At 42.0% G+C, this 21,487-nt stretch overlaps 1 protein-coding gene across 1 annotated transcript in view; it reads right to left on the reverse strand.

The window, feature by feature from the left end:
- C2H10orf90 (chromosome 2 C10orf90 homolog) overlaps positions 1–21,487 on the reverse strand; it is a 293,189-nt gene that overhangs the window by 170,059 nt on the left and 101,643 nt on the right. The gene's annotated exons all lie outside the window — the stretch shown is intronic.

Raw genomic sequence — 21,487 nt, forward strand, 5'->3', positions numbered from 1 at the left:
TTTCTTTCTTTCCTTCTTTCCTTCTTTCTTTCCTTCTTTCTTTCTTCCTTCCTTCCTTTCTCTTTCTTCATTTTTTCTTTCTTCCTTTCTTTCTTCCTTCCTTCCTTCCTTCCTTTCTCCCCCCTCCCTTTCTCTCCTTTTCTCCTTCCCTTTTATTCCTCTTGCTTTCTTATTACACAGAGAAGGAAACTGAAGAGAAGTTGGGGGGGGGGAAGGATTTGAACCCAGATCTTTCAAGTCCTGCCTCCACCCCCTTACAAACCATGTCCTTCAGGAGAAATCTCCCCACTCCTCCTCTGCCCCTCTCTTACCGGCTAGCCCTGCCCGCACCCAGCCCAGGCTCTTCACTCTGGGAGGTAGAAAGGGGGAGGGACAGTCTAAGAAGTTGTCTGGCACTGACCAAGGAAGGGGAGCTGGGGAGGGCCAGAGAAGACTGGCCCGACTTACCCTGGCTGGATGCGCTCTCTCGGGGGCTAGGCCAGGGGTTGGGAGCCCAGCAGGTTTCCGTGCTAAAGGCCAAGCATCTTGGGGTCCCCGCTTGGGAGTCCCCGGGAAGCTTTCCCGAGCCCCTCCGGAGGCTGGGCATTTGGATGGTGGAGGAGGGCATGTTGGCACAGGGGAGGGGCTGCTGCCAGGAGCAGTCGTGGATGAAGCACTGAAAGCTCCCTGGAGGGAAGCGCAGGGTCTTCTCCACAGGCTGCCTCTGGCTGGCTGGGCTGGGCTGGGCTGGGCTGGGCTGGGCTGGGCTGGGAACCTGCCTGCAGATCGCTTGCTCAGCTCCCTGATTAGCATTCCACGCTGTCTGCCGGTCCCGCAGAGGGCTCTGTGCGCAGGTGAAACCCGGCCCTGCTCCTGGGGGGGGGGGGGTTCTTTGGCTGACACGGGCGTCTCTGGCCGACGGGACCCCGAATCGGGCTCTTCCCACCCCCTTATTTGACCCAGGAAACGGCCCCAGAGAGGCTCAGTGATCTGCTCCAGGCCCCACAATGAAGCCATGCCAGAGGAAGGATTTGAACCCACGTCTTCCTGTCTCCCAGGCCAGCATCTGAGAAAGGCTGCCATTCTCTCACCTAAAGCCTCGGCCCCAGAGCAGTTGAAAAGCAGCGCCTCGGAGCGGTTTCATCTCTCAGCCCCCCCAACACCCCGGATTGGCTCGTTCAGAGGGGGATGAAAAGCCCCGGCGGGGGCGGGGGGCTGCCCAGTCCTCCCGAGGCTCATCCACGGGTGACTTGGGCGGGGGGGAGGGGCTGTCTTGGGCGATAAGGCCTCTCCCTGGGAACAGCACCCACACCCCGCCTCTCTTCCGGAGAGAAATGGGAAGACTGAGTCCGGAGCGTGCCCGGGAATGTGTATTTCCTCTGGAAACTTGATCCGAAGGTCCAGCCAGACCTGAGAAGCGTCCAGCGCAGGGCCATGGACCTCCCCGGCCGGGCCCTGCCCTCAGGAGACTTGGGTTCTAACAGCGCGTGCCGTGTACGGTGATAACTAAGGGGAAACGCGCTAAAAAGGCAACTAAAAAGTCAGTTCCAGACGGAGCCCAGCGCTAACCATTAGGAGAGGTCAGGACAGGCTTCCTGGAGGCGCCGCCGTGGAGCTGAGCTTAGCAGGAGGCCAGGGATGCTCCCGCTCAGTTTGCCCACTGCCTGTAGTAAGTGCTTAATCAATGCTCATTTTATCTCCTGACCGACAAATGGGGAAAACAAGGCAGAAAAGCGTGTATCCAGAGGAGATGGAAGGGAACCCGGGAGAGGCCGGCCTGGGGTGCCCGTTAGGGGAGGAGAAGGCAGGAGAGGCAGAAGCCGAGGCAGGAGATGGAGTGGCAGATGGGAGCCGGATTCCCCAGGCGAAGCAGGGGACGGGAAAGGTCAGAAGGGGCCAGGCTGCATGCAAGGAGCTTGGAGTTCTTATTGGATTCCTGAGGTAATAGGGAGCCACTGGACTTCACTGAGCAGTGAATGAGCAGGGAGAGTGAACCAGTTAATGAAGGAATGAAAAAAGCATTTAGGAAGTGCTCCCTCTGGCCAGAGCTCTGGAGGTACAAAGAAAAGTTGGCCACCTAGTGCTCAGGAAGATTTCTTTTCTTTTTTTTTTTAATTTTTATTTTGAATATTTTCCCATAGTTCCATGTTTCATGTTCCTTCCCTCTCCCCCAACCCCCCTTAGCAACGCACAATTCCACGGGGTTTTCCATGTATCCTTGATCAACACCTAATTCCATATCATTGATAGTTGGACTCGAGTTACCGTTTAGTGTCTCCATCCCCAATAATATCCCCATCAGCCCATGTGTCCAAGGTGAGGAAGATTTCTAATGCAAGTCAGCTGCAAAGGTCCCAGGGCACTTGGGGTACCAGAAGCTATGCTGATGGTCATGGAAGCTAAGTGGTGTGGTGGATAGAGTACCACACCTGGAGTCAGGAAGACTCAGCTTCCTGAGTTCAAATCTGGTCTTACTCTCCCTAGCTGTGTGACCTTGGGCAAGTCATTTAACCCTGTTTGTCTCAGTTTCTTCATCTGTAAAATGAGCTGGAGAAGGAACCAAGAAGAGTTGTACTCAACTGAAAAACACCATCACCACGTTGAAAATCTCATTTCACTTTCTTAGCTTTAATCATTTGATAGTGCAGAGGACTTTGCTGGCAAGAACTTTCCTTCAGGGGTCTTAAAAAGGTGTGCCTGGAGGCAGCTGGGTGCTTCAATGGGTTGAGCGCCAGGCCTTGAGATGGGAGGTTCTGGGTTCAAATATGACCTCAGACACTTCCCAGCTGTGTGACCCTGGGCAAGTCATTTACCCCACATTGCCCAGCCCTTACTGCTCTTCAGCCTTGGAACCAGTACATAGTGTTGATTCTAAGATGGAAGGTGAGGGTTTAAAAAAAGCCACCGTGTGCCCATGGCATCTGTAGAGCAAGTGCCAGGCTATATCTCCACAGGGGTGGCTGAGGGCAAGAAATATTGCTTTTCCCAAGCCTCTTGGGCTCAGTGTCACAAGCTATCACCAACAGTGAGACATCAAAGTGGTGCTGGTGGTTCGACTTGCCCAATACATGCTACCTCCAGTCTGTCCCTCAGGGTGCCTTGATATTTGCCAGACAGACTTGTTGGCAGTCAGTGGGCATGGCTGGCTCCCTTCTCCATGAGAGCCGCTTCCCCAGGTGATGGTCTGATGGCCAGTGTGGTCAGACCCATCTTTTATGATTTCTTTGGTGAGGAAATAGAGAAGGACTGGTGTGGGGAGAGACTGGAGGCAGAGAGACTACTAAAGAGGCTCCTGCGATAGTTGAGGTGAGAAGCAAGGAGGGGCTCAAGGAGGGCAGCAGCTACATGAGTAGAAAGTAGGGAGTTCGGGGGCAGCTGAGTGGCTCAATGGATGCAGAGCCAGACCTAGAGATAGGAGATCCTAGGTTCAAATCCGGCCTCGGACACTTCCTAGCTGTGTGACCCTGAGCAAGTCACTTGACCCCCATTGCCCTCCCTCACCACTCTTCCACCTAGGAGCCAATATGCAAAAGTTAAGGGTTTAAAAAAAAAAAGACAAATATGTTCAAAGTGATCAGTTGTCAATGTCCAAAATCATTTTCAGTGCGTATCACTGAGGTAGCTCTGTAGTATACAGAGGAGACCCTTTGGGTGGGGTGAAGGAGGTGAGTAGAGTCATTGTAGGGAGTCGGGCAACTCCCGAGCATCATTTCACCCCATCTCCAGACATTTATTCTTGGATTATTTTGACTTTTACAACATGTATGACCTTCGGCAAGTCACCTCTCCCTGAGCCTTAGTGGTCCATCTCTTACCACGATCGTGTTATTGGCGAGACTGGAGGGTGAAGAAACGATGCATCCACCTGGGAGCAGAGGGATTCCAATGAAGGGAAAAGCAGAAATGATACTGAAAGAGAGCCCCTGCGGGAGGGAGCACTTTCAAGGATCCTGACCCCGTTACACCAAAGAAGAATGCCACACATTTTTTTATAAATATATATCAATAGATTTTAGAATCTGTTTATATTTCTATAACACTTAAAATATAACAATATAAAAATAATTGTGTGTGTAAATGTGTTTGTATGTATAAGTAGAATATATAGAACATGTGTGTTCTATATCTAGATATCATAGAGCAGACACATCATCTATGACTCGCTGCCATTGTCGAAGCCCCCTTTTTCTCTGGGATATACGCATCAGCTGTGGGAAAGCACACCCCAGGATTTTAGGTGGAGTGTTGCATACCAATGGGTTCTTTCTCTGCTACCTAAATAAATACTCTCACTTTTAAAAAAAGCTACTAGGGGCAGCTGGGAAGCTCAGTGGATGGAGAGTCAGGCCTAGAAATGGGAGGTCCTGGGTTCAAATCTGGCCTCAGACACTTCCCAGCTGTGTGACCCTGGGCAAGTCACTTGACCCTCATGGCCCACCCTTACCACTCTTCTGCCTTGGAGCCAATACACAGGAGTTAAGGGTTTAAAAATGTAAAAAAAAAATAAATAAATAAAAAGCTACTGGTCTCTGGCTGACTAATTATCAATAGAAAGCACAGTGGTCGGGGCTTGTAGACAATATGCCCAGACCCCTCAAGGTAACTGCTAGAATGCTGGAGAAACCTGAGGGTAGAACCCATTGGGGACCCAGTCTTCTCTTCCCCCAAATGGGATTGCACTGTGATAGACAGATGTCCTGTAGCTGGGCATGAGATTCCTGGGAAGTCTGTCATCTATCTGGGGGGCTGGGGGGCCTCCCACCCACCCACCAAGGCTCCTCCCTCTTGAGAGCTTTCTAGCCCCGGGCTTTCTTCTTTCTCTGATGCTGCTAAACAGCTACCTTCAGTTTTCTCACAGGCTGTTCATTCTCTTACTTATCAAAGGCAAAATACTCATCGTCAGTGTCCATGGTGAATAGTTGCTTGTCTTCACCCTCTTTACTGCTGTCATTCTGCTGGAGGTGCTGCCTGCCGCAATAAGGCAGAAATGCCGAAGTGGGCTCCATTCTCCTCCCTTGTTGATTTTGTGCCCACACCTTCTTTCCTGCTTGGGCCTCCCAGCTAGATCTGATTCATCTCCTTTCTTTATCTCAACAATTCAGGCTAAAGCTCAAGTCATTTATTATGCCTGAAGAGGAGTGAAAAACCAGGAAGGGGGGATGACTGTAGCAGCCGCAAGTTGGAAAATGCCAATTTTCTCCCCTGAGTATCTCCTGAGATCTTGTAAGGCTGCAAGGGGTGAAGGCAGAGGGCTGGGCCATTTTACTTTCCATGGTTAAAGTGCTTGATAAGGCTGAAGGCTTGTTTGCAGGATATATAGAAGGAAGGACCAGAGAGCTAGAGCTAGAAAGCTTTGTATCGGATGTTATGGCCATTTTGCCCACAGAGGAATGAATCTTTTGGCCACAAGGACTCCGGAAGACTGTTAATCGAGACGTAGAAAGATTGTGGTCTTCACAGGTGTGGGGAAGACCCTCCCCTACTTGCCTGAGATCATGTAGTACAACCTATTCGTTCTCTATTTTAGGAAACTGAGCCCAAGATTTGGTAAATGATTTGCCCACGGTCATCGAAATCACCTAAACACAGGTCTTATCGTGCCATATTCCCTACTCAATAAACTCCAGTGCCTCCCAATCACTTCCAAGGTCAAGAATAAAATCTTTTGGCATTCAAAATCCCTCATAACCTAGCTCTCTCCTGAATCTCCAGGATTTGGGTTCCGTATTTATCCCCCCCCACACACACACACCACACTATCCAACTCTGTGATCCATTGACTCTGGCCTCTTTGCTGTGCTTTGAATAAGATAATCCCATCTTTAAGCATTTACACCAACTTGCTCCTATGCCTGGCTTTCTCTCCTTCCTCCGCTTTGTGTCCTAGAGTCCCTGGCTTCATCCAGAGCTCAACTAAAATAGGAAGGTCTTCTCCCTTAATTCCAGTGCCTTCCCTTTGCTCATTATGCTCCAGTTTATTTTGTAGATGTCTTTTTTGTACAAGATATATGAAAACCCGGGATGTCTGCCTCCAACTGGAACACGTTACCATCACCATTGTGGTTGTCATTATTGCTATTATTCACAGATCCTTTCATTGATCTGAATATGACCTTAGTGTAAGTCTCTTCATTTGGTTGCCTAAGAGACCTTAGGAGGTTGGCAGGAGAGGTCTGTGATACCTGGATGGGAGCCAGCCTAGAGCACATGTCGTGGCAGCATCATAGATGGGCCTTGTAGGCAGTCATGGCAGCAATGACAGTGGTAGTGGTGTGGCGGCAGCAGCAGCAGCAGCAATAACTTTGGGAATTCTGAAGCCAGAGATGGCAAGGGGGTCAGGTAACTTGTCAGAAAGAGATTTCAAGTAACTCTTTGCCACTGGGAGCAACTGGTGGTGGTCAACAACTCTATTGGTCACATGCAGTTCAAGGTCACAGTTCCAGGCCATAGAGGAGCACTTGTGGTTGTTTATAAGGGAACAAGCACAGTTGTCACAATTCCAATGAAGAGAGGCAATTATGGCTATAACAGCAGTGACTATACCTTCTCACAAATCATACCACCATGGAAGCACCGAAAACTCTAATTCTCAAAATACCCAGCACAGAAAGGCCTAAAGCTTGGGACACTGGCTCCCCAAACCTGGATAGGTAGAACTCAATTTTAACATGAAGTTCAAAATCAAGAAATGGGCTGGGAAAAATGAGCAAACAAAAAAACAGCTTGACCAAAAAATCTACTCCAGTGTCAGGGAAGACCAAGCACAAACTCAGAAGATGACAATGTGAAAACAACTACTATCAAAACTTCAAAGAAAACTACTAATTAGACATAAACACAACACAAATTCCTAGAAGTACTGAAGAAAGACATGAGTGGTAGAAGAAAAACTATGAAAAGTAATGAAAGTGATACAAGAAAATTATGAAAATAAAAATAACAGCTTGATAAAAGTGGACTCAAAAACTACTAAAGAAAATGGCACTTCAAAAGACAGAACTGGACTAATCATAAAGAGGCACAAAAATTCATTGAAGAAAAGAACTCCTTACAAAGAAGAATAGGCCAAAGGGGAAAGGGGAGCATGAATCATGTAACCATGTTAAAAATGAATATTAATAAATGTTAAAAAAAAAAAAAAGAATAGGCCAAATGGAAAATAAGATACAAAAACTCACTAAAGAAAATAATGTATTAAAAATTAGAATGGGATAACTGGAGGCTAATGGCTCCATGAGACGTCAAGAAATGATATAACAAAGTCAAAAGAAGAAAAATATAGAAGAAAATTTGAAATATCTCAATGGAAAATAACTGACCTGGAAAATAGATTGAATAGAAATAACTTAAATATTCCTGGACTACCTGAAAACCAGTTTCAAAGAAAGAACCTAGACATCATATTTCAAGAAATTATCAAGACAAATGGTCTTGATATTTTAGTAACCAGAGGGTAAAATAGAAATTGGAAGAATTCATTGATCACTTCCTGAAAAAGATCCCAAAAGGAAAACACCCAAGAATAGTATAGCCAAATTCCAGAGCTCCCATATCAAGAAGAAACAATCTCAAGCAGCCAAAGAAGAAACAACTCAAATATCATGGAGCCATAGTTGGGATCACACAAAATCCAACACTTTCCATGTTAAGGGAGTGGAGAGTTTGTAATATGTTGTTCCAGGGAGCAAAGAAACTAGGATTTCAATCAAGAATCACTTACCCAGAAAAACTGAGCATAATCCTTCAGGGGGGAAAGAAACCATTTAATGTAATAGAGAACTTTTAAGTATTTCTAATGAAAAGATCAGAGCTGAATAGAAAATTTGGCATTCAAACATAAGACTCAAGAGAAATAAAAAATAAACATAAAAGAGAAATTATAAGAGACTCAATGAAGTTAAATTGTTTGCATTCTTGTATCTGAAGGGTATACATGTAATTCTTAAAATCGTTATCATTATTAAGGCAGTTTAAAACAGTCTATATAGACAGAAGGCACTGGTGTGACTCCATTATGTTGTGATGATTTTAAAAAAAAGGAGTAAGAAAATAAAAGGAAAAAGTCAGAAAGGAGAGGTGATATATATATATATATCATATAAAAAAGGAACACAAGGAAGATCTTTTAAAATGTAAAGGAAAATGGTAGAGGGGCAAGCAATGCTCAAACCTCATTTTCATAAGATTGGTCCAAAAAGGGGAGAATACATATCTTTCCAAATAGGGAAATGTGAGGGGAAAGGCATAAAAGAGAAAGAAGGGCATAATAAAAGGCAGGGCAGAGTAAAGGAGGCAATGGTCAAAAGCAAAATAGACTTTTTAAGAGGAATAGGATAAAAACAGAGGATAGCAGAAGAAAATAGAATGGAGGGGAATACACAATTAGTAATCATAACTATAAATGTGAATAGGATGAGCTCATCCATAAAATGGAAGCAGATGGCAGAATGGATTAGAAACCAGAATCCAACAATATTTTACAAGAGACACACTTGAAACAGAGATATATACAGACAGTTCAAATAAGGGGATGGAGCAGAATCTATTATGTTTCAGCTAAAGTTAAGCAAATAATCAGGGGCAGCAATCATGATCTCAGACAAAACAAAAGCAAAAATAGACCTAATTAAAAGAGATAATCAGGGAAATACATTTTGATAAAAAGTACCATAAACAATGAAGTAATTTCAAAAAAATTCACAGCAAGTTTTTTTCTAACAAAAGCATCTTTACTCAAATATGTAGGAAACTGAGTCAAATTTATAGAAACAAGAGCAATTTCCCAGTCAATATATTTGCCAAGAGATATGAACAAGCAGTTTTCAGAGAAGAAATCAAAGCAATTTATAGTCATATAAAAAAACTTTTAAACTACTATTGATTAGAGAAATGCAAATTAAAACAACTCTGTAATATTACTTCGTACCTCTCAGAAATTACAAGTGCTGGAAGGGATGAGGGAAAATAGCCACACTAAGAAATTGTGAATTGGCTCAATTATTCTGGAGAAGAATTTGGAATTATGCCTCAAAGGATCATAAAAAACATATATGTCCTTTGACCCAGCAATACCAAAGGAAAAGGAAAAGGATCTATATCTACAAAAATATTTATAGCAACTCTTTTTGTGGTTGCAAAGAATTGGAAGTTGAGGGAATACCCATTAATTGAGAAATGACCGAACAAGTTGTGGTATATGATTGTGATAGAGTACTATTGTGCTATAAGAAATGATAAAGGGAAAGATTTCAGAAAAACACAGGAAGACCTATATGAACTGATTAAAAGTGAAGAGAGCAGAACCTAGAGAACAGTGTACACATTAACAGCAATATTGTAATGATGATCAAATATGAAATCCTTAGCTACTCCAATCAATACAATGATCCAAGACAATTCCAAAGAATTCATAACGAAAAAATACATATATCTTTAGAAAAAGAGAAATACAGCTTTCTCATGTTATTTTTCCCTTTTTTTGGTAACATGGCTAGTATGGAAATATGTTTTGCATGATTTTACAAGTATAATTGATATCATATTACTTGCCTTCTCAGTGAGTGGGAGCAGGGTGAGAGGGAGGAGGAGAATTTGGAACTCTTTTTTTAATGTTAAAAATTAATAGATCTGTTTTTCTAAAAAGGAAGAAGTCTTATTTCTCAGGTCAAAATGTCAGGAGCTGTCCATTAAATCTCAAAGTGATATTTTCTTTTATCTCTGAAACATGTAGAGAACAAGAGTTCCCAACCCTGCCAATCTCAAAAGTCATCTTCATCTACTCAGGGATCATATCTCTCAGATTGATTCTCTGTTCTTTGAAATCACCACGACATGGCTAGGCATCATAGGCTCAAAAGCTCTGCATTTATATTCCCCAGTGGCATCTTCTCCTTCATATTTGGGAGAGTGAGCAGAATCAGTTCTATTCTCTTAACTGATTATTCCTTAGCTTTGGCTTCTAAGGACAGATTCTGTTCTCTGGGGATAGCTTCTTCAAGTTTGTGTAAGAATTCAGGGTCCATCAAAAATGTGACATGGCTGGGGCCAACAAATCAGAATGGACCCAGCATCTTCATTTGCCAAAAACTTAGCCAGAATTTCTGTGCTCTTTTCATGGAATCCTGCCTTCATCCAAAGGTCACTGGGAATAGTTCTTGAAAAATAGTTTAGCTGCCAATCTGTGAGGCCCCTAGAGAGATAAGCAAAACTGGAAGAAGATAAAAAACTGCCAGATTCAAAAAAACATATGTTAAAAAAAAAACTACCACCACCATGAACAAACTTCTATTTGAACTAAATGCCTTTTCTTCTCTACATGTTCAAAGGCCCTGACTGCTGTTTGGGGTATGGGATTACTAATGTATGTCTTGGAATACCCAAGTGTTGTTATTTATCTCCCAGAAACTCTCTGAACATCAATGATTAATTCAGAATATAGCTTGCTTCTCACGTCAATCCCATACCTCTGCCTTCAATAGTGCTTCTAGAAATCTTAAAAGAAACACAGCTGTAAAAGCCTATACTTATATTGGCAACAGCTGCCAAAATGTCAGTGTGGGTGGTAAGAGTCTCCACAGCAAAGCAGAAGAAGTGATCTATGTATCTGGAGTCAGAAAGACAGAGGTACAGATTCTGCCCCTGCCACTTATTAACTGTGTCACTCTGGGTAAGTCACTTAAAATCTCTCATTCTCACTTCCCTCATTTAATCTTCTTTGGCTTGCTGTCCCCTTGAAGATAAAACAAAAAATTTAGCCTGGAACTCGTAGGATCATCTTCCAGCCAGAGCCAGGAGGTATGTCATCCAACTCCCTTGTTTCTCTTCTCATCCAACTCCCATGTTTCATAGAGAAGGAAATTGAGATCCAAGTAGACTAAATGACTTGCCTATGGTCAGCTTACTAGTAATGACAGGGCCAGAATTTGAATCCAGGTCCTTTGACTCCAGAGATAGTGCTCTTTAAGACCCTCCACAATCTGGCTCCCAACTACCTTTCCATTTTCATTTTATGGCATTCCTTATATATATACACTCTCCAATCCAATTAAGTTGGCCTTCTGTCTCTAGATCCACCGTAATACTTCATATTTCACCTTGATTATTTTATAGAGGTCTGGGGTACACTGCCACCTCCTCTTTACATTGTTGGATACCCAGCACCTTTCAAGATAGCCCATCTTCTGCCTCTATGAAATAACGTTCTATATTATTGTGGTATAAGGAATAATGAATAGGATGATCTCAGAAAAAGCTAGAAAGACCTACATGAATTGATGCAGTGAAATATGCAGAACCAGGAGAACATTATATATAGTAATGGCAATATTGTGGAATGATCAACTGTGACAGACTTAGCTACACTCAGTAATGCGATGATCCAGGACAATTCTGAGGGACTTGGGACAAAGAATGCTATCTACTTCCAGAGAAAGAACTGTGGGAGTTGGAATGCAGATAGATCAAAGTTTATGATTTTTCATTTTAGTTTATTTGGGTTTTTATTTGGGAGTTTTGGTTTCATATGATTATTATCTTATAAAAATGAACAATATAGAAATGGTTTGCATGATAATACATGTATTCTGCAGATCAAATTGCTTACCATCTAGGGAAAGGGGGAGGGAAGGGAAGGAGACAATTTAGATCATATAACTTCAGAAAATTTTTGTGGGAAATTATTATTATATGTAATTGGTAAAATAAAATATCTTTACAAAAAAGAATATGACATAACCTTCTAGATCCCTCTACATCCATTTTTTTCTTCCTCTTGAAATTACTTGGAAAAACTATATATATTCATATGATGACACTATATCATATATATATATATATATCTCAAAAAAACTAAAATATAGTTTCATTATATGAGGTACCCTTCCTAGTAGACTGTAAGCTTCTTGAGGGCAGAGGATCATTTCATTTTTTTTTCCTTTTGTATCTCAAGCATCTAATACAGTGTCTGGCACATATAGAGACTAAATAAATCTTTGTTGAATTAAATCTGTAAAATGGGAAAAATAATACCCATAATGTCCACATCACCCAGTTGTTATGGACCTTAAATGGAATATGCCTTGCAAATATGAAAGTGCTCTCTAAACATCAACTTCCTGAATTTCAGAATTTTTTCTAGTGCTGCAAAAGTGACATTGGCAAGAGTGGAGAATATTGTCCTGGAGGTTTTGTGATATGATGAATAATAACAGCAGGGATTCTGCTCATGGAAAGAAGTAAATCTGAGAATGCCTACTAAGAAATGAACCATGCATGAGCTGTCTCAACTTTGCTTAATGCCCAAACAGCTACATCCTCTAAACTGTCTACCTTTGTTAAGCAAAAGGGAGCATTTAGAAAATGAAAGGCCAGCCTCAGTGTCTCCAAAGGAGAGAGGTCTGGTGCAGAAAGCCTTCAGGCAATTCCAAGGAGCTGGAATGTTCTGCTATGAGTCAACCTATGAGCAAGTGATCATCCTGAAAAGTATTTTTCTTAGTCTAGATTTCTATACTAAGATAGAAATTGCTGCCTAAAACTTTCAAGATGGCAAATGTTCATGCTTTCTTCCCCAAAGATCTTAGATATTTACAGTGATGGGCAACCTTTTGGTTGGTATGTCAAAGTTCGCCAAAAAATTGAGCATAACTGGGGTGGTGCGTCACTTCAAGAAAAAAAAACATAATTTCGCAATATTTATAGTTTAAATAACAAAAATGTATAATTGTAATATATAACTATATAATATATATATATATTTAATAAACCAAAATAGGTAAATTAATATAGGTAGAATTGTCATCTATAGTGCACAGAGTGTCTACACTACACAACAGCAAATGTTTCATCTTTGGCATGTGGCCCCATCCTTCTCTGTATGCGGCCATGTGCATCGAAAATGGCTACATGTCAGTGCTGACACGTGTGTCATAGGTTTGCCATCACCACAATACACAGTTGTTTCAAATGATTCCTTTTCTTCCTTCCTTCTTTCCTTCCCCTTTCTCTGCCTTACACTGGACCGGTCAATCCCCACTGATCCTTGACAGTCCATTTTACTTAGAACTGTTGGGTCCCTAACTCCTTCCTGAATCCTGTCACTCTCTCCTAGAGATTTTTCCTTCCCCCACCATCTTTTCTAGGCATTTCTCCTGCCTCTGGGCTCTCCCAATGCCTGGATACTAGGACTTGTTGATATTCTACATTCTATCTTCTCTACTGCACCATAAGCTGTCATGAACACAGACGTCACCCCTTTTGCTCTTTATTTTCTTCATAGAGTCTTGTACATAAAATATGCTCAAGAAATGTTTTTATTATAATTTATAAATCACAAAATTTATTAAATACACAAGGCATTCCTGAATATTTCTCTAAACGCCCCAGAGGGGTCCTGCACCAGCATTGACTTTATTTGTCTGAATATAGTAGGCATTTAAAGAACGTTGGTTGAATTGAATAAGTGAATGAATGAATTGGTAGATACAGAAGAGGGAAACTTCATTTTTATACCCTTACCTTCCACCTTAGAATCAATACTCTGTGTTGGTTCCAAGGCAGAAGAGAGGTAAGGGCTAGGCAATGAGGATTAAGTGATTTTCTCAGGATCAGACATCTGGGAAGTATCTGAGGCCAGATTCAAAACCAGGACTTCCCATCTCTTGACCTGGCTTTCCATCCATTGAGCCACCCAGCTGCCCCCCAAAACTTTATTTTATAGAGGAGGAGCTTGTAACCCAGAGAGAGAAAGTAATTTACCTGTAGTCCCTTTCTAATAGATGAGACTCCAAGGGGATTACCTACCCCTACCCCTGCCCCATACTTTCCCTAACCTACAGAGGAATGAATGTTCCATACTCTTTTCTAATCTCTGACCCACAGACATAAATAACCACTGAAGTTAAAATAATTCAATCATTTATCAGTCCCATTTTCATTTGTCATGGACCTATGGGCTTGTGTAAAGATCTTTCCTTCATTGATGAAGATGGTGACTTGTCAGTGGCTTGATTGATGATCTTTGAAAATTATTCTGACTCAAAAATTCATCATCATCTGAGGTCAACCTGGTAATGAGATCACTTCAAAAACTTTCCCAGGAAGAGGAGCAAAGACTGGAGGGCTATTTTCAGGATGCAATTTGGGGAGAAAATTCTTTTGACAATATCCTTGAGCACTTGCTATATCCCAAGTATTGTGGGAAGTACAAAAGCAAAGAAGACATGCTCCTTCCCATCAGGGAGTTCACAATCTAGTAGAGAAGGTATGATATGTTGGGAAATGACAACACTATATGCTAGAATGGGATACACCAAGAGAAGGTTACTACATGAGACCACATTCCTCTGGGCAGAAGGAAGATAGGAGAGAAGACTATAGCCAAGGTTTCAGGTGAACTGGACCTTGAAAGCTGAATAATATTTTAATATGTAAAGACATACAAGGAGAGGGGGCAGAACAAGCAAAAATACAGAAATGGAAAAAATACTGTAAATGTTCAAGGAATGGCATAGAGTCCAGTTTAATTGTGTGAAGAATGAATCAAACTTTCTTTGTTGATCAATCAGCAATTTTAAAATCAATCAATCAAAAACTTAAATGTCCCTACTTAACACTAAGTAAGAGAGTTGTAAGTCACTTAGTAAGTCACTTACTAAAGTGGGTGACAACTCCAGAGGCCACTGACCTGCCCCTGGGAAGTGCTAGGCAAATTAAAAGATTGCAATTGGTATCCATAAAGTGGAGGAAGGGACAGGAAGTGGTGTGGAAAAAGGACTATAAAACATCCTGAACTTCCTGTCCAAGGGGACTTTCACCTTCATTTGGGACCTTGACTCTTGGACTGCTTCTTGGAGGACTGCTTCTTGGAGGACTGCTCCTGGATCTGCTCCTTTGGACTTTGGTGTTGGAGGACTCACCTTGGGACTTGGCCTTCAGTCTTCTCCTTTGGAGTTCATCTTGGGTGGGTGAGTAGCTGGCCTTCCTTTCCTGGCTTCTGGAAAGATTGGTTCTGGAGATTCCTGCCTTGGCATTGGTGGAACTCTAGCTGAAGACACAACTGGACGTGGGGAAGCCCCTGTGAGTCTGAGCCTCACTTCACCAGAGAAGGGCTAATAGGCTTGTAAAAGCATGTCTCTAGCTACCTTTTTCCATTTTTACTCTTTCTACCTCTTTGTAAATAAAGCTACTAAAGTCATTTTTGGCTTAAATTATAATATCTTTAAATTGGAAACCATAGTATTACTTTAGAATTCTCATATTTAGTTAAAACCCTAAATTTATATTCTTACAATTGGCTCATTGGGTGTTGCCAATATGGCAATGTCCACAATCCTATATTACAGTGTATATTAGGGGTAGCAGGGAATAATGAGGACAAAGTAGAATGGAATAGGGTCATGAAGAATCTCAAAAGCTAGGCTAAAGAATTTGTACTTTATTTGGTCCTTGACCAGAACTATTGACAGCTTTTGAGGTGAAGAGTATCATTTTGAGAGGCAGACTGTCCCCAATCTATTTCCTAACTTCTATCCCATCACTGACCCCACTTTTATAAGAATTCAACAGTGAGCCATATTCTTATCTACTAGCGGCATATATATTATTTTAAGATTGCCCTCTCTCCCCCTGCAATATAATACAATGTTATGCAATGCAATACCATATAATATAAATTTATTGAACTATATTCTAGGCATTATGCTAAGTACTGAGGTTACAAATGAGAAAAAAGAAAGATATTCTTTCTCCTCCAGGAACTCACAATCTAATAGAATTCACTGTAGATTAACAATTCATAATGTCTAAACTTCAACAATAATAGAAATTTTTCTGTGTCAGAGATATAAAGAACTTTCCTCTTAATCAATTATGATCAGGCCTTTTAAAAAACCACTTACCTTCTGTCTTAGAATTTGTACTAGACAGAAGAGTGGTAAGGGCTAGGCCATGGGGGTTAAGTGACTTGCCCAGGGTCACATAAATAGGAAGTATCTGAGACCACATTTGAACCGGGGGCCTCCTATTTCTGGACCTGGCTCTCTAAATTCACTAAGCTGCCCCAGTCAGATCTTTTAAATTATAAGAGATCTCTATACAGTGCTAATAAAAGACAGCCTTCTAGTCCTTCCTTAATCACAGAGTTCTAGTCAGAAGAAGAGATCACATTATTAAATATTTCTGACAAAGTAGGACAAAGATAATAGTCTTTCCCAGAAGTACTCATTCAACTTAGCATTTATTTAGTGTATAAAAGAAGGGCTGCTCGGGTAAAACTAAAAGTATCCTTACAGTAATGTCTTAATTTTTTTTTCTATTTAAAGAAGTAGATACCTGGGCTTGATGACTTTAGGTGGGAGGTATAAGTCCTAAAAACTGGTTTCTGACCAAGACTTAGGTAATAGTAATTTCCTGCCTAATTGCTCATCTTCAGAAGAAAGAAGGGTAATGAAAAGAGGTCTACTATCTATCTATCTAACTATCTGCCTTGCATCTCCTGCTACATCTCTGGCCTCATCTCCTTTGAGAAAAAGAGTGGTGGTGCCTTCTACTCAACAATGAACATTCTCATTCTTGATCATACCTTACATATTCGAGTAATTCTGAACTCCTACACATGTGCTGCTTCTTGAAGGTGGAGGAAATCACACAACTCTTCTGATTAGGTACACTACAAAGCTATGTGATACGGATGTTCCCAAATGGATCAATGACCTCAAACTTTACATTCCAGAATTATTATTTACTCCAGGCATGTAGGTTTTCTTTACTCATGTGTCTTCTAGCAAGGTTTGTGCAAGTGTCTTATCTACTCTTCCTTACATATAATGAATACATTGGAAAGTAGGAACAGTGGGAGTGGTGAGAACACGTGACCTGGATTTAGGTGTGGGTTGTGATATATTTGCTATTGCTGCAATTATTTTAATATATGTGTGTGTTTCTTTTGCCTTAGTGCTAAGCAAATAATTTTAGATGTATCAGCATTGTGAGTGGCTGATTTTGGGTAAATGGAAGCATGCTGGTGGGGGCTCAAGAGGTAAAGTGGTAAGTAATGAGTGTATCCATCCAAAACAGGACCCTGAGAGAGTTCAGGTATAACTGCATTGTGGCAGACCTTCTCTGGGACACTAAACTTTCCAGTGTGAAATCAGATTGGAGCAAATGTGAGATGTGTGAGGCTCTCCAGTATGTATAGGGAACGGTTTTCCTAGACTATGTCAAATATGATATTTTTTTAAATCATAGAAACACAGGGCTAGCAAAGATGTTAGAGTCAACTAGCCCAATGAACAAGCAACTAGAACAACCCAAACTTGTACAATATTGCTGTTAACTGATTTTACAGTTTGTTGAACTACCTTCAGTGTAAAAGAACTTGGATTTCCTAAGCCATCCTCTTCCAATTTGGGGCAACTTTAATGGGCAGGAAATTCTTCTTATGCTGAGCTAAAACATGCTCCTCTGTAACTTACAGCCTGGGCTCCTGGTTCTGCCCTCTGGAGTCAGGTGGAACAAGGCTCTTTCCTCTGCCCTGCAGCAGCCTCTCAATGACCCAAGGGCATCTGTTTCCCCCACCCCATGCTACTCCAGGCTTTTCTTTTTCAGGTTAAACCCCTTGATTAACCAATCAGGCTTTGAAGTGCACATTATTTGCTGATCACTGGGCTGGACACTAGAGTTAAAAATACAAAAGCGAGATAGGTCCTACTCTCAATAGACTGTTGGAGCAGAACCAGGAGAACACTGTACACAGAGACCAATGCACTGTGGTAAAATCGAATGTAATGGACTTCTGTACTAGCAGCAATGCAATGACCCAGGACAATTCTGAGGGATTTATGGAAAAGACGCTACCCACATTCAGAGGAAGAACTACAGGAGTGAAAGCATAGAAGAAAAGCAACTGCTTGAACACATGGGTTGAGGCGGACATGATTGGGGATGTAGACTCGAAATGACCACCCCAATGCAACTATCAATAATATGGAAATAGGTCTAGATCGATGAGACATGAAGAAATGCGAGTCGGTTACAGGGGTGGGAATTGCGGGGGGAGGGGGAAGGGAGAGAGTAAGAACATAAATCATGTAACCATGAGAAAAAATTTTTCTAAAAAATAATATAAATTATAAATTATATATATAAAATATAAATTATAAAAATATAAAAAATAAAATAAAAATAAAAAATTATTACCCTTGGGTGCTGATAAAGTGAGCTTTTACTATATCTTGCCCAGAACTAGGATAATAGCTCACTTCTGCATCACTTCCAAACCAGGCTGCCATATCTGTAGGCAGCTCAAACCCTCTTCTCAGTTCTTTTTTGTTTTCTTCCCCTATTAGAATATGAACTTTTTAAGTCAAGATCTGTCTTGCTTATATTCCCATCCTCAGCACTTAGCCTGCTCCCTGGGACATACTAAGTATTTAATCAATGCCTTTTCCATTTTACAGATGGGCAAACTGAGGCTCGGTTAGGCTGAATGATTTACCTAGCATCACATATCTACAGTTAGTAAGTGTCAAAGGCAGAAATGGTACTCATATCTGCCTGACTCCAAGCTCCCACTCTCCATTATGCAATGTTGTTTCTAATAAAGATTTTAGACAGCTGAAACAGTTAGTTCTTTATTTGACAGCCCATTACCATCTAGAATGAGCTGCTCAAGAGCCAGCCTAGAATTGCAGAAGAGACATGGCTTTCTGGGGGAGGGAGGGAGGATCTTAGAGGTCACTAAATCCAACACCATTGTCCCATCACTGAGGAAACAGGCTCAGAAAGAGAATGTCACTTGCCTAAGATCACAGTCCTCTGCATGACCTTAGAAATCAGAAGTCAGGATTTGAATCCACACCCTCTAACACCTGAGCCACAACATCATATCACATCTCCTCCCTGAAAGTAGTCTAACCAGAGTATAAAGTGAATGAGGAAAAGCCGGTCCTACCTTGTGTTAGAATAAGTTCAACAGAGAATGAAATAAGAAGGGGGACACTTAAATCCCCAAGTGGTCATGCCCCGTGAACAAGACACCCAGTGGACTCCATCCAAGGAACAGACCACTGGGTGCCAAGCCATCTAGAAGTTGCCTTTGGAGAAATTAAAAGTGTTGAGAAAAATGCTGGCTGACCTCCTGTGACTAAGATCTCACCACATTAAGCATTCACCTGCACTTCTGGATACAAATTAAGTCAAGAGAATACAAAATGTCCTTAGAAACCCCAATGGATCAGAAGAATGTCATCTTGAATTTTGGAGAGTTTTAAAAATATTAATTGAGACCTCTGAAACTGACCCCTGTGCCCCCCTGATGGATGGCGCTGCAGATGGGCCTTGGAGTCTTTGGACAACTGCCATCCCTTCTGACAAACTCGTCTTTTATCTCCCTTGTAAGTGACAGTCTTAGAAAAGGCTCTCAATTATTTATCTTTATGGGTCACCCCATTTCAATGTTTCAAATGATGAAAAGGAGACGAGAGGGACAGAGGAGGTAGGTTTTGAAGGATGGGCAGTGGTCCTCTTCGAAAAAAGCCATTGACCAAAAATCCTACCTATTCTTTTCCTAGAACCTGGGGGGCTGGGGGAGCTGGGTTCTAGGAGGGCTGGGTTCTAGGGGTTGCTATGTTGTCCCCTCTGGGAACTGATGGAAGACTGGCTGGTCAAGCCAGCATGTCAGTTCCATAAAAGGCAGGCATCCATTTCTGAGAGATGAGGTCTTCTCAGGAGTCAGTGTCAGTGCCTTAGACACACTGCTCAGGCAAACAGGGAAACAGCTTAGAGAACTGTGTGATCCCAGAAGCCTGCTACCTGCTTCCAGCCCCACTAGTAACTCGAGAGTCAAACTGGCACCCGTGGTATCAGCTCTCTGGGGTTCTGGGTTCTCAATAGAGAAACTCAGATGACTTCATTTGCTAATTCCCTCCATCCCCTGGGTGTTATTGCGACACCTAAGGCTACCTAGCCTTGATGAAACATTTTCTCGCTCTTAATTATTTGGTGTAGATGAGATTGAGAAAATAACATTTGAGCTGAGGAAGGAGGCGAAAGCAGTGCCTTTGACAGAAAACCAAAGCTGAGATGACTTTCTTTGGACTTTGCGAATAGGATCAACCCTTTCATCAAACTCTCCACCCACATGAATAACTGGAGCATTTTAGTTGAGATTTTCATTTTAAGCTTACCAAAATATATTCTTTTTGTAGTTTTGAATGTTCATAGCATTTCCTTTCTACTATCCATTTACCCATCCATTCATTCAAATTTCAGCTCAACTCAAATGGATCAGTGATCCCATTAATGTGCGTTTTGATATTATTATTCAAAAACATTCACTAAAATTGCAAAGCATCTCTATGTAGAGCACTTTGCTAGGTTCTTGGGGCAGTGAGTGCTGCCTTTGAGGACTGAAAGCTCAGGGGCTAAGGAATAGCCTTGGTGTGTTGAACCCCAGAGGGCAGATGGAGGAGCACCGGTGCTTTGTGGGTGTTGGCAGGGGGAGGTCTTCCTAGCAATTCAAGTTCTCCCAAAGGAGAATAAGATGGGTCAGGAGGTGGTGGGCTTCTCTTTCTAAGAGGTTTGATGGAGTTCTATTGTAATGGGCATTTCCACCCCTTGGATATGGTCACTGAGGTGGCCAGGTTTAAAGGACTTCAGATGCCACAGGATCTTGTATTTGGTCCTGGAGAGGCTAGGGAGCCATTGCAGTATATTGAGGAGGGCATAAAGATAGCTATCCCTGTCCTTTAGGAAGATTACTTTAGCAACTGGACGAAAGATGGATTGGAGTGGGGAGAGGTGAGACAGATAGACTCCCAGTGGCTGCTGCAGTAGTCCAATTGTGAAATGATGAGGGTCTATAATAGAGTGGTAGCAATGTCAGAGGTGAGGAAGGACCATATTTCAGAGATGCCACAAAAGTAGAAACAACAGGCCTTGGCCAAAGATTAGATATGGGGAGTGAGAGACAGTAAGAAATTGAAGGTGACACCTCGCCAGCCAGATAGATAGTATGCTGGGCCAGGAAGTCCTGAGTTCAAATCCAGCCTCAGACATTTACTAGCAGGGTGGCCCTGGATGAGTCACTTAAAATTTGTCTTCCTTAGTTTCTTCAATTGTAAAATGAGGATAATAATAACTCTCAGGTGTGTTATAAGGATCAATGAAATTATGTTTGTAAAGCACTTAGCACAGTGTCTGGCATGTAGCAGGTACCTAGTCTCCCTTCTCCTCTCTTCCCACTTAGATTATGAACCCAACTGACTGAAAGGATGATAGTGCCCTGACATTAATAAAGAAAGCAAGAAGGGGTGGGGGATGGCTGAGGAAAAGATCACGAGTTCCATTTTGGACATGTTGAGCTTAAGATGTCTACAGGACATCAGTTTTGAGATGTCTGAAAGGCATTGGAAATAGGAAATTGGACATCAACAGAAAAGGGTTAGGGCTGGATCAGTAGATATCAGGATTGTCAGCAGATGACCAGAGTCAGTAGTAGAATCACCTGGAGCTA

The sequence above is a fragment of the Gracilinanus agilis genome, chromosome 2, assembly GCF_016433145.1.
Source record: "Gracilinanus agilis isolate LMUSP501 chromosome 2, AgileGrace, whole genome shotgun sequence".
Taxonomy (NCBI): Eukaryota; Metazoa; Chordata; class Mammalia; order Didelphimorphia; family Didelphidae; genus Gracilinanus; species Gracilinanus agilis.